Source organism: Sander vitreus, chromosome 18 (genome assembly GCF_031162955.1).
Source record: "Sander vitreus isolate 19-12246 chromosome 18, sanVit1, whole genome shotgun sequence".
Lineage (NCBI taxonomy): Eukaryota > Metazoa > Chordata > Actinopteri > Perciformes > Percidae > Sander > Sander vitreus.
In genome coordinates this window covers 14983198-14998275 of record NC_135872.1, presented here as the reverse complement: position 1 = coordinate 14998275, position 15078 = coordinate 14983198, and the positions used below count along the sequence as shown (strand labels likewise).

Genomic DNA, 15078 nt, shown 5'->3' with positions numbered 1-15078 from the left:
AATTTGGATTCACATTACTTCAAAGAATAATGCCATAGTGTTTGTATTCCCAGAGGTCCTCAGTGCACACCACATTATATACGGACCGGACGTGATACAGACATTTTCATTCTCATTTCTAATTTTAGAATCATTTGATGTCCTGATTTATATGAAACATTTTCATTTTGCTTTAGCAGTAAATAAACCAGGGCTCATTCAAAAAGACATGTCTTGTTTTTGTGTTTTTTTGTGTGCGCTCTTGGCAAAATTTCACTGTGAAAATTGCAAGCAGGCCAGTAAACACAGAGTTTGTTGTGCATAAAACACAAGTTATTTTAATCTTCATAATGGTTTAGAGATGAAGAGCAGACATTTTGCTAGGCAGGATGACATTTCTCTCAAAGTCAATTTGTCTGCAAACACAGATGGTTAGAAAGTCTTTGCAGCAGGTTATATTAAAGCTTAAAGATTGCAATGCTAACATATCCAGGCTTTAACCACAAAACAGGCTCTGTATCCCCCTCCTTAACCTCCCTCCAGCTGAAGTGAAAGCCTCGTCCCCTGGGACTACTGTTAAATACAGACAAGTGTGTGTATGAGCATTTGTGTGTGTCTTCAGGGAGAAAGACTGAAAAAAGCGTGGGGGTGGGAGGGAAGGAGGGGTGAGAGGGGGTGAGGCCTGCTTGGCTCAGCACTTTTTCGCACACAGCCCTGACAAAGGCCTCTCTGTTCTCCTGGCCAGTCACTCAGGGAGACGCCCTCATGATAGCCCTGTGCCTATCTCAAGGGTCACGCCTCAACTTCAGCAGCCAGAGAAGCTCCAGTCCCTGGCTCTTTTTGTTTACTTCTGCCTCTATGCCTGGGACAAAATTAACCCTTTGGTATCTGACTATAGCATGAGTGGTGCAATGCTGCCAACAAGGAAAGACTCAAATGTTTGTTTTGGGGATAGTATGTGCATTAATGTAATATGTATCTATATGTTGCATCCATCAGTCACACACACGCTTTTCTTCTGTCTCTGTGCCAAATTTGCAGTCATGTCAGTTTGCTTTATAGTCTGATTTAACCACAATCTTGTTCCTTTGTTCAGTTGTTTCACGTTTCCCCATCTGTTTTGTGGTGCTACTAGGAACTAAGACAAAGTGAGGACAAACTTACAATATTCGCCTGGCTTATGAATCCGCAGAGCAATCTCATGTATCACAGAGTGATGACATTGTAATTATCACCTTCTAAAAGCTTTCTGTGTCTTACAGTTGGTGTCAACGAAAGAGGTCAAGGGAGGTGCATCTCCCTGCACCGTGTCAGCAACATCCATTTTTACTGTGCAAAATAATCAATCTCACAATCAACACCAACAAAGCTCTGGCCTACTCAGTTTTTATTGATGCATAAATGCCCTGAGATATACTGATCTTTCAACTACAGTATTCAGAAAACATTTCTAAAATTCTGTAAGTACAAAAAGCATTACTCAATGCAGCAAAGAAAAGAACAAAGAACAGAAATAGGCTACATTTGAGGGAAAAAATAATAATATGGCATAATAAAATTCAATAGGTGTGGCTCCATCCTCTGAGGAAATGAACTTCCCGTCCACAGAGAATAGGTCCTGCTGCTCTATGAGGGCACACATGTCAGGTGTACTGTAGCACTTTAGCGGAGTGTTAGGTCAAAACACGTTGGTGCAGCTGCAGCTGAAGAGTGGCTCTGGGGAAAAGCATAATTTCCTTCATAGATGAGTTTCTGCTCTGTGGACCATGTTATAACGGACTTGCATCCAGACACCTACCTGTGTTTTCTAGGTGACAATATTTTTGCATGTGTAAAAACATCCTTTAGAATAGTGTCACACGTGGATACAAATTGGTATCAAACTATATGGGATTAAATACCAATACAGTCAGAAAAGATCCCAATTAATGTGTCCTGAAAACAGCCACAATGCCAAAACGCAGTAACTACATAGGCTAACACCTGCAGTTGCTGCACTTTGTCAAACAGTCAACTACTGCTGAAACAGGCGAGCTATATCAAGTTAAAGCTAGTTGGTAAGATAGCCACCACAGCTAGCCTTAGCTAAAGTTAAATTAACTTTTTTTTAAACCCTAAATATATCAGTGTTTGAAAAATATACATTTTGATGATGTTGGTAATTCCGTTTGTCATCAAACAAACTGAAACAATGAAGCACCAGCTAAACTGTCAGTTTGAGTTTGGCTAAAAGGTACGCTAACTAGCCTAGCTAGGCAGAGTGTCAGCAACTGCTATCTTAGCTTTTGACTCAAGTGAGTTCATGCAATTGGGTGTGTTTAAGTTACCTTTACACCAATTATGTCTATAGATTTTTATATTGATTACATGGACTATGAACTGTAATTCATCAAAATAATATTTATTTTGGTGGCCGGGTTAGCTCAGTTGGTAGAGAAGGCGCACATATATAGAGGCGTATGCTTTGACGCAGAAGGTCCAGGGTTCGAGTCTGACCTGGATGATTTCCTGCATGTCTTCCTCCTCTCTTTCACATCTAGCTGTCCTTTCCATTAAATACCCAAAACAAATCTTAAAATAAAATGTTTATTTTCTTAAACAAGCTCGTTACAATGGACAAAAAAGTTGAAAAACATCTCTTGTAGTTACACTTTCTTAGTATAGATTATATAGAGTGCAGTATTTACGTTTCTTGACCTCACTGTTTCTGTACTGCTCTGTGCTATTTATTTGCTGATGTGCTATTTTGTAAGTTAAAATAGATCATTGAAATCAAAAGACTTGGAAGCACATGTCACAGAAAAATAAATAATGTAGGCTAAATGTCTGAACTTATTTTCTCAGGAAAGGTATTTAGCATCTAATGGTTAATTAAATTCATCTTATCGCAGTAGATTACCAACATTAGATTTGGGTATCTCTAACCTCTCTTACCCTGCTGCTTTAGAGAGTACGTATCACCTTTTTCCCAAACCAAACTTGCAGGGCCACAAGTTACTGAGTTACTGTGAGTCAACCATGAGTCATGGTTTATCAGAGAGCAGTTTTAAAAAAAAAATGGTGTCAGGGCACCCCAGTTACCTGGCTCCGCTCAGGCTGAGCCACGCTGCCTTCACTTTACAACCACAGCCCCTTGTACGCACACCGCACCACCAAATAAGGGTGGGGAGCAGCCAATCCATCTCCTTGGGTAATAAAAGTTAAATGCAGTCCGTGTGTCGAGACATGCCTCCAGGGGAACTTGGGTGCAATGGGCGTCTGCTATTGTCTCTGTCATCTCAGGCCTGTATCAGGGGAGGACTACTGGGATGATAAGTGGGTATTTATACTGTGGTGACTGCTGTCTAATTCAAGACAGATGAGTGGTAAAGGGCTGTAGCAGATGGCCAAACAGTCTCTGGAGACTGAAGAACAACCTATTTTTCTCTTGGATAAAAGCAAGCTATGATTATATGTAATACAATGGTAATATATTATTTTCACATTCAAAATCCCAAAGTATCTGTTCCAGACTTAGAGATGATCTGGCAGAGGGCAAGCTACCTTATAATACATACTTTAACCTAATATTGATGCAATTATTTTATCCAACAACAGTAGTGATACAAAAACAGATCATGTAATATTGTTCATGAGAGGGTGAATTTTTAAAATTATATTGATAGTTGATTGATTAATCCATCCATTAATTTGCTGTGTATCATCCCCTTTCTCTCCCCCTTTCCTGTCGTTCTCCAGTTGCTGTCATTGTCATGCACACCAGGAAATGGACCCACAAATGCTCGACTCAGGTAAGTAGAGTTCAATAGTTTTATTAGAACACTAATAAAACAGAAAACACGAAACAAACTAAAAACAAAAACTTGACACAGGGACGAGACATGACAATCATAAAGGCAATAAAAGTCAAATTTTTTATTTTTAAAACATTGCCCACACAAAGATGACATTGAGCTGGTTTAAAATCGGCAGAGTATCCCTTTAAGTAGGCTCAATTTCTATGATCTTTACATCTCTCTTGCACTCGTTTCTAGTGTCCAAACACGTTCTCTTTGTGTGATATTTGCATCTGTTATCCCTACTCTCTGACGTTATCTGCAAGGGCCTTTTTTCCTGATGTTTATAGTGAATCTCTGGTACGTCCCTTCACGGAAAGATTTGTTTATGGCAGTCTGCATGTTGGAGGGTCAAACTCTGATGATTGTGTTTGTTGACTCTGCAAACAACCATGAATACTTCCAGAAACCAGAGTTGGTGGCAGTATCAGTTTACACAGTGACATAATGACTTGGTTACACGACACCCTGCGTTTCAGGTACATGTGTGATATGTATCTAATTGTGTGAGAACAGTAGAGTAACAAAATCCAGCCTGCAGTCAGCCTTTGAATTATGGACGTGATGAATAAGCTTTGTAAAAGGCAGAAAACAAGTATGTGTGTATTCACAGTGATGTAATAGACGACTGTACCACATAGGTTTTGCGGCGCATTTAAGCAGAGCATGTAGACAGTCAAGATATTTATAGAAAGCATACGCCTCATGGAAATGATGGAGTATGGGATGGGAGTAAAGGCACTGACTTTTTTGTAGATTTTAGCTGCATTTACCATCATGACTATCTTTTTTATGAATAACAATTTTATTTAACTTTAACACAACACACAAAACATACAATTTGCAACATGAACATACCCCCCCCCCCCACACACACACACACACACATACACACACACACACACACACACACACACACACACACACACACACACACACACACACACACACACAGTTACCATCATGAATATATTGATTGTTTCTTTTGCATTTTAAATTGATTAACTAGTTGATTGCTTTTTCTTACTGTACAGCTCTCCTCCACTGCTACCTGGAACAGAAGAGGTCTATTAATACTGTAATATGATGTGAAAGGAAAAACAACATGGGCAGTCATTATGTCTTCCCTTAAACACAGATCCTTTCCCTTCCAATGTTTTTGTTTCAATTACTCAGCCTAGTATAATTTCCTGAGTGCCCTGAAAAATCTAAGGTCGCCACATTAACTGTGGCCTTAAGAAGTCAATAGCAAACTTAAAAGCAAATGAATCGGACTCTCGTTTAGCGCAATAAACGGATATGAAATGGGACTTCAGGTCTTGTAGGAATGTGTAGAAAAGAGAGCTAAAGAGTCTGGAAGGAGTAACTGGGGAACCCTTCTCAAGCCAAGTTATTGTGTTTTATCAGTGTTTATACAGCAGGGTGGTTGAATGGAACAATGATTGATGAAAGAGGACATTAATGATAAAACAGTTTCATTCATTACATATATATTTATCCAACAGCTTGGAAACTCTGGGCATAATTTAAACTCAGTAGACTAGGGACATATTTCAGTCACATTATAGAAAGCACAATAAACACATCATGCTGTCCAAATGAAACACGACCTATACCCTGAAACTCACAAGTTAGTCTTTTACTTTTGTTTTTGCCTTAAAGAACTCAAAGACGAAGAAGTCGAAACCAGAGAGCGTCCAAAAGGTCACTAATGCTGTTATTGCCACCATCTCAGCCCCTGAACACTAGCAGCCAGCTCGGCTGATTTGTGTCTTCGCACTCCCAAGCAGTTGCTGCCCTGCTCTGCAGCTGGAAGACCAGGGGGATAGAAGCATTGTTTTGTATGTTAACACAGTCTATCCCGCCGAGGTAAAAATAGTTCCCAGCTCTATTCTCTTGCAGCAGAGCCAGCGATGGCTCAGCCAAAAACAATATTTGGACATGGCAGCAGATGTCCCCAAACAAGCCCGGTAGGACAGGCCTGCGAGGGGAACTTTTGGCATGGCCCAACTCCAGGGAGAGGGGGGAATAAGCTGGAAACAATGTGGTTTATGAGGACACTTGAGGGAGAGCATAAGTGCCTGCTTGTATCTCAACTCAAGACACTCAATAGGAGGCTCAGATTTATAGATGATGAAGAACTGGCCTCTTCAAATAAAATGGGGGATAGTTCATAGAGTTCGCCAACTTATTCCTCGATTCAGTCAAGAGACTTAATTTCGATTTTGGGAGCTGAGAAAGAGGTCTCTCCCTCTTTCTTTTGTGATTGCTTTAGTTATATGTGGTTGATATCTGCGCACGGAAACAGAAAATGACAGGAAATGAGCACTTATGTCTGCCTTTTAGACACAGATACAGTAGTCGGATCACTGCCAGATTTCCCAGGCAATAAAGTCCTCCACTGCCTCCTTTTGTTGCTCATGTGTCTTTCTTCTTAAGAGCTACGTTTGAAATTATTTTTCTCTACTAAAAGATGATAGAATAGTGTAGCTTTACGTACACAAAATGTTTCACAGATTCCATAAATAAACTATGTAAAGTCAAGACTCCCCAACCTCGAGGATCTGAAATGTAAATCACTTTCATATATCATTAATAATAATAATAATCTTTTGTCCCAGATATACTGACCCCTATAACAGATGATACAAGGTTTTAGCAAAGAGAAGGCCTCTCTCTGAATACAGTGAGTTGCTGTCTCCTTGACTTTTCATTTAATGCATGCAGCTTCAGTCACTGCTGATCTGCTGCTTTTCTTGAAGCCTGAAACTGCACAGTGCTGATGACTTTATGCAAAGTATGTTCATGGCTAAGTTTAGGCAGATGGAGGAGGGTCTGGTTAGTCCACACGGCATTCACGCAACACGCAATCATCTTGGGCGCCTCTGCAAAATAGCCTCGGGAAAGAACTTATTTTGGTGATACATGTGTACGGTCAAAGGTTGTTTTCGTGAGCTACCTTGATGTTAGCTATGTAATATACAGTAATATATAACTTTGTTTTAAAGATATTTCTTGTCTGTTATTTTTTCTTATTTTTTATTTTGGTTGCTTCCTTGTTATTTAGTTTAAAACACAGATATTGTTATGTTTATTTTCTTTCTGTATGTATCATGAAATGCTTTAATATTGTCTGATTAAATGTTGTTTTGGACCCCAGGAAGACTAGCTGGTCGTCCAGGCGTCAGTTAATGGGGATCCTTATAATAAATACAAATACAAATTTTAGTCGTGCAACAGAAAACTCAGATTGGACAGATAGTCTAGCTAACTAGCTGGATTTACCCTGCAGAGATCTGAGAAAAGGTATTGATGTGACAGCAAGAAACTCTCTTTTTGCTGGATCTTTTATATGTTTAGGTTGAACACAATTGATGCTCGGATTATGTTCAGTGGTAACGTTTCATTGAGTGAAGGAAGTGCTACACTTTTAAACCGTATGAAAGTCATAGCAGGACTTCGACCAGTGCTCGCATCCTGAGTCTTGCATACTGAGGCTTGCTTGTGGTTAGGTTTAACCATAGCACTTTGGTAGTGACAGATCGTGGCTTCAGTTAAACGTTGATAAAGCAAAAATTGTCTCAGTAGGCCTATTTTACCAAGACCACAGTCTTTTCCAAGTGCTGTGTGTGTGATACTATAGGCTAGAGAAATTGCGACTTGGCAGATATGTTGTTTACCTCAATATGTATCATGTTTATCTCAAAATGTATTTCCTGTTGCAAATTAGTATTGTATAAATGTAATTTTAAAAGAAATTAAAATTTTAGGACACATGGTTGGAATGTTTTACCAGGATGTTTTGGTGTGGATTTCGGTCGGTTTTCCATTTTCCATCGCAGGCAAAACTGTGACCTTGGAGGATATGTAGTGTGATTAGAAAGAAAGAAACTCACACTGTATTTGTTCTGATAATTATACATTTTATTCATAGAGAGCTTTTCTAGATTATCACTTACTCTTTATAAGACAAAGTAGTAAAATCATTTCAATGGAAAAATAATAAAGGCCCTGCATGCTTTGTGCCCAAACCAACTTAGTAGTGATTTAGTATTTAATGCCAACACATATAAATTGCTCTGGTTGCACATTCAGCTACTGCACATTAGAGAAATTGATATCCAGTGAAACTCAAGATGGATTCAAGTTATGCAGCCAGATCCTTCTTTTTGTATAACTTCATCCACCATTTGTCACGTCTTTTCTCATGAATTCAGCAGACACTTCAACACCCCTAAGAGCTGCAATGCTGATTTTCCATCTCAATCAGCAGTATCAGCAAGAGAGAAACCTACACCACCTCCAGAGACCCCCAGACAATGGCCCTCACATCAGTTTTTACTCCCCCTCCTCGAGCAGGCTAACAAACTGTGACCTGGACCTGGCACTCTGACATGGCAGCGATTCAAATCGACAAGCTAAGAGACACGAGTGCTACATGATCCTGTTTTATTCTGGCAAGCTTATAAGGCCTCTAACACTACTGCCAAAATGCAAAGACAATAGGAACTCTAGGTTTCTTTTGCTATTAAAGATATATAATATCTAATTATACGGCTTTTTGTAACTTAAAGAACACCTTAACCACAATATTTTCTTTGACCAATCTGTTTATCGAACATGTTCATGATAACTATTCAACCAGCCTGTAATTTAACACATGAAATAAGTCTCTGTTGTAACAGATGCAATAAAAACACTTCCTGGCCCTAAGTGAGCCAGTTTTATAATGTCATTTTGCGTGACATTGGCAAGTTAACAAAGTTGTTTTTCAGTCATCAACACATCTAACCAGCTGAGCTATATATATATATATATATATATATATATATATATATATATATATATATATATATATATATATATATATATATATATATATATATATATGAGGGTATGAGGGTATAATTGAATATTTGAGGTTTAAAACTTGGGCAATATTACACAACACTGCTCAATGAACTTGTTGAGCAAGATCATGACAACAAGTGCAACAATGCAGGGCCAGCATGAGGTGGGTTCACTTAACAGTAGTAGCACATTTAATTATACAGCTTAAAACAGACAACAGAAGTGGAAACACATTGTAGTCATGTTCCACAGCTGTGTCCTACACTGCCATCAGGAGAAAGGGAGAGAGCGGAGGGAATGAAAGAAGCAACGGAGTGGCTCTCATTGTCACCATGCCTGATTATTGTTTACACTCCCTCACATGCAACCCTCCTCCTCTGGCTTTTTATCCCGCTGTGGCACGTGAGCTACAGCTGAGAAGTCCTTTCTCTATCTGAGGAAAAGGCCACTTGGCTGCCACTGAGTGAAGGTGAGGAAGGAAACGGTGACAGAATGGTCAAGTGTTGTACTTCCTTAAAAAAAAGTTGGCTGTGTATTATAAGACATTTAAGGGGCTGTAATGTTTTCGAAATAAAAGTTGTATTGTTTTACATAGACAGCTACATTGTGAGGTTACGGAGAATATTTAACATTTAGATGGTGGTTAATGGTGGTATAATGTTGAAATAATTACAAAAAAGTAGCTTTGCATGAACCGATTTCCTAAAGGTGGGAGAAGACATTACAATAGTCATGCAGACTACATTTATGATTTGGGCATTTTGGTCAGTTGGTGTTCACAGTTAATATAATAAATGAGTATGATAAACTCATACAATGTGTGGAAATGAATGGCTCTAGCGATCATCTTTTTACTTATTCCCCAGGCCCCTTTATTGCCATTTTCCGTCCATCCACCAGATGCCCTCAGACTTTCCTTCCTTTCCGCATCACCTGACTGCCTCACCCGTCTTCACACCTGTTCCAACTTCCCTCATCTGCCCTGCAGTTCTCTGGCCTTCCCTGTCTACCTCCTCACCTGCATCTCATTTCCTCATCTGCCTCTCACTTTATATACCGTCCCAGTGCCATTCATTCCCTGCCAGTTCATCAAAGTTGCTATGTTGATACTTGCCATTTGCTTTCAAGCTTCTGCTCCACGTATCCTTTTTTCTTGTAACTCTGTTACCTGGAACCTGTACCTTCATCTGCTTGCCGGACCTCGGCAAGCAGATCTCTCTCTGCAGTTTACAGTCCTGCTGCTCTCGTCTCTCTGTCCACCATATCATCCACATTTTACAAATTGCCATAATTATTAGAAAAGCAAAATAGTTTTTTGATGTATACCTTACATGTCTTACAGTCACATGCGATAATTGTGTTAGCGCTTGGATTTTGGGGTTGATTAGCAATTGAAATGTTATCATAGACCAGTAATTCACAACATTTTACGTTGTAACCTTTAAAACATACAAAGTCAACTCACAACTATTTATCAGAAGATTAAATATTTTTATGAGCTGTGAGCACTTCCACCAAAGATTTTTACCTTCTCAGATTTTTTTAATTTTAAGAATTTAGAGATCAAAATATCCATAATTTCACAGGGGAAAAAGCAGATACATGTCCGTAAAGATGCATATCATTCTATGAGAGAGAGATGTTTTTACTCTTCCTTAACTTGTCGGTCATCTTACAACCCCTCACTCATATTGTAACCCTCTTGGTGGGTTCTAACCTCCTGGTAGGGATCTACTATCATAGACTACCTGTAACCCAGTGTATTGGTTCCGTATGTGTTCATTTCTGACTGTTAAGACTAAATAAATTATTGCATGTTTGTATAAATAATGTTGTGATGTGTGAGGTGTTGCTCTGCTGCTGACAGAAATTCCGCCGGATTTCACCATAGACAGTTAAAGAAGTGGACAAAGTGACGCCATTGTTTTCTACGGAGACCAGTGAAGTATATTAGAAGCACTTTTCTGGTAATGGCTGAGTGTTACTGCGCAGCCTCCAACTGAGCTTGAAGACGTAGATGTGACGTGAGCAACCTGTCTGAAAGTTGTAAGTCTTCTGGTAGCTGTGCCAAGAGAGGCAACATAGGCACAAGCTAATTATTGCTAACTAAAATGCTAGTTAACATTACTAATTAAACTTAAACAGCTAATGTAAGTCGAAACTGCCTGCGAGCTTCTCCTGTACTGTACGGTAATTCCTCTACTATGCGACAGTAAGTCGCGTGGTTATGACACAATCGTTAGCCTATTTTTACAAAAACGTCTGCTACGGAGCCATAACGTGAGGTACAAGGTAATGGAGCCTTTTATACATTGTCGTGTTTCTTTAGAAATAAACAATGGACAAATAGAGTCTTTAAACGCTTCAGATGTAAAATTATTCGCTGTCAAAGTGGCGCCAAAATTAATGGCAGTCAATGGGATGCTAACGGCGGGTGATGACTTGATAGCAACAAAATGGCTCCATAGGAGGTACGCTTTGTGGACGCTTGCTTACCCCCTTGGATTTCACTCATTTAGGCCAGATATCCGTTACCTTGGGCTTTCCTTGTGTTGATATATTCTCCAGTCGATATATGAGGACTACGGTTAACCTTTTCTCAGATCTCTGCAGAGTAAATCCAGACAGCTAGCTAGACTATCTGTCCAATCTGAGTTTTCTGTTGCACGACTAAAACTACTTTTAAATGTACACATGTTCCACCAAAACAAGTTCCTTCCGAGCCTATTTTGCAGCAGCACCGCAGCATGTTTTCCTCCAATCCCTGAATGCTATGTGGAGTAGCCAGACTCTCCTCCAGCGCGCTTTGGAGGAGGGTCTGGCAAAGCGAGACTAGTTTGATGTGACTTTTGGGAGCAACCCATGAAGTCAAATAGCTTGTGTCTGACTGCATTGGAAGAATAACAATACCATGCAATTAAAACAAAGTCCAATTCATTTACCTTGCCTTTGATGAGCATGTTAATAATCCTGGTAGTCAAGAAATGTCTGAGATATATAGTAGATAGCCCAACGAGACACAGTATTAGATTAATCCTGCTTAAACAGGCTGCAACTGAAACGTTGCCTAATGTGAGACTTTTTTGAAAGAGACCACATGGCTGAGAAAATATCCTTGTTATGATCCCCACAAGTCAAAGCCACTTACTGTGAGCTACCAGAGGACTTCAAAATGGTCCAACCACTGGCCCTGATGTTGACAGTCATACAGCACATCACAGGCTCTGGTTTGTTTCAGAGGAGACGCAGTAGTTTGGTCCGCCTCCAGAGGAAACAACATCTGGATTTTTGCTCTTAATGGGCTTTGCTGGTAAAAACACAGAGCGTGATGGACTGAGTCTCCCTCAAAACCTAAATCTCAGTCAAGTGGACATCAGCTGTGTAATGTTACAGAGATTGTTATATATATATATATATATATATATATATATATATATATATATATATATATATATATATATATATATCATTTTGTATATATATATATATATATACACATTTTGAAATTGTTTAACTGCATTTTGAATTGGTTAATTTGGAGCATATAACCACATGGCCTACCTAAGTGGTTAGTGTGTCTCTCAGATGGTTGAAAGGCCACCATTTGAAACTTGTGTCTTTCATTATTCACACTGCTGTTGTTTCAGTCTGTAGTTTAACAGCCAAGCTGAGCAGAAACACACTACAACACAGAAGAAAAGTGGCAGAAAAGTGTAGAAAACCTTGTCATATCAAAAAGGCTAATGGCAAAACTGCCGGTCAACAGTCCATCACTGGGCACCCATTCATTTGCATATCATTTCTGTGTAATGCAGCCTGATCTTTGAATAATATGGTTAACTGCAAAGAATTTGCCCTACATAACATAATGCCATGAGCTCTGTATAGCCATGAGCCATGCTAATTAATTTACATCAAAATGTATTAGAAACTTAAGTTACTATATTATTGCTTTAAATTTGATAACAGTTTCAGAGTTTTCAGAGCTTAAGTTGCTATAATAATTTTTTTTTATATCAACAAAGAATCAAATTACTAGTGTAATGTTAAATTGATGAGCCTATAGAGAATTATCCCAACTCCGCAGTTTCCCTCAGCTCTAATGAGTGTTTTAGCGTCTTTCAGCTCATTGTTGTGGTTTTATGGTTGACAACTTTACTGTTATGTTTCACTGTAACCACCAGTTACACTACCTGCCCAGCAGCAAACGGCAGACAGACAAAGTTGGCAACTAGCTGGTGCACATAGTGAATAAACATAAGCATGCCCTGACCAATATGACCAATACATTACTCATTACTTAACACACCTTAACAACCTTTCTTTTATAAATGTACAACTTTGTCAATCTTTTAAAATTGACTAAATGGTAATGTTGTCTGAATAACAACTCTAAAATACAGTTTAATCTACTTTTATCTATTGGCCTTTTCTTTACCATAAACATAAAACAACAAACACGTTTTTCTTATAGATATTGTCTACAGGATCTATGAGGTAGAGTCTCTTTCCCGCAAAGGATGTGTTGTCATATGTGACTTGCTGTTCCCATCATACACTTTCCCACAGCTTGACAGACATGGAAACCTCGTGTCAGACACTGACTGCTGTTGATAATGTCGTGGTTTTAGATTTTAAATGGATATATAGTCAAGATTGAGATAAACATGCACTGCATATGTTGCTGCACACACAAGCTGATCTGTTTCACATAGAGAGAGATAACAAACCTCCTCACACAGGCATTGGTTTCATTACCAGTTTATGTTTTCTCCTTACAGTAGCGTCTTTATTTTTGAGCATATTCGAGGAGTTGTTTTTCTGTTTACTGAATCCTTACATCATCAAATCCAATGAGAGCCCAGTGTTGTTTTTAAAGCTAATTATGTTAAATAGTGTAATGTAGTACCCTTGACTGCCCCTCTTGTGGCTGGTTGCAGTATAGTACCCTGCCTCTTCCATGTGCGAATGGGACATGGGCCAAAATAAAAAATCGAAGTACAAGTCAAATACATTTTTCCGAAAGAGGGTTTGGTAGTTCTTATCACACTGAGGTTTGTTCAAGTGTTCATTTCTCTGATAAGTTTGGTTTTAATTAGTTATTTGATGCTTTAATAAAAAGTGAATGACGTCATGATTGAAAGCTATGTGCTCACAATTGAGTCCAGTGAGTGCATGGGCGGGACCTTGACCCCCCGTTCCACACCATGATCACTACTGCGCAGACTCTGGCTCCAAATGACATGCAAAGCACACGATGGCGGCGCCTGTATCCGGGTATTTTACCTTCATTTTTTTGTACAGTGGGAGGTAATCCATGCCAACCCTCATACTGCTCAGCCTGGCTCACTACCATAAATGTGAAGTAGAGAAGCTGTTACAAGCTGCTTAAAGTTTCCCATGGTCATAAACAGAGTTGTCAAAAACTGAACATCTTCCTAATAACTTAGGCTAACTAAGCTCTATGTGACTTCTCTGACAGCAGACTAACATGGAGCTCCTCATTTAAAGGGTTTCATTTCAAATCTAAAAGCCAACATTTCCCACTGTGTGTAGGCCTTATTTATAAAACTTGCGCTGACTGTCACGACATTGAGTGATGGGGAGCTTGTCCATCTTGGCACAGGCATATTTCGTGTGGAGAACATTAAACTTCTGGTTGCTCAGCAGTGCACAGAGAAACAGCCATTGGCTCCACAGACACTTACAAAAGGCCAAAAGGGGAGCTGAGCAGAGCACACACAAACATGAGTAATGACATCCAGCTGCTGGTACACACACACACACACACACACACACACACACACACACACACACACACACACACACACACACACACACACACAGTTAGTGAAATAAAGCTAGCAAGCCCAGTAGCTTGTAGATTCAAGAAACAACATTATGATAGCTTCAGAGATTAAATCCAGGCAGTTTCTCATGTGTGACAATACTGATGTTTTGTTTTTACCTCTTATATGTTGTTTGACAAGCGGCTGTTACACACCCAACACGCACACATCTTTCTCACCTCTTTATTCCCACACTCACATAGATATAAATGCCACTGCCTGCATCATCTGGTTGAAAGTTGTGGGCAATGAGGTTTTCTCATCTCTGGGTCCTGTGTTGTGGTTGCTAAAGATCACACTCATCTCTCCATTGAAAACACAAATATGAGAGTCTTTGGTGACTCAGGTATCAGTTCAGTTTGCATAGAGTGGTTTAGAAAGAGGTAGGCCACTAAAAAGTAATACATACGCAAATGTAAGTACTTATTTATGTTGCAAAGAAGCAGCAAGTAGTGTGATTATGTGTGTCTGCATTAAAAAGACGACCACAACAAGAGCATGGTGACTTTTCTTGATAAGAGACACAGCTTCTTAAATGAGCTTGGACAGTCACGCACATGGGA

The 15078-nt window shown here is 39.3% G+C and overlaps 1 long non-coding RNA gene across 1 annotated transcript; it reads right to left on the bottom strand.

Annotated features, from left to right (window-relative positions):
• Window positions 1–1349: 1349 nt before the first annotated feature.
• On the bottom strand, window positions 1350–3212 carry LOC144533020 (uncharacterized). Its single transcript, XR_013503393.1, has 2 exons — window positions 3061–3212; window positions 1350–1695 (listed from the first exon to the last, which is right to left on the bottom strand). It is a non-coding gene; the product is annotated as an uncharacterized LOC144533020 (long non-coding RNA).
• Between the last annotated feature and the right edge of the window lie 11866 nt (window positions 3213–15078).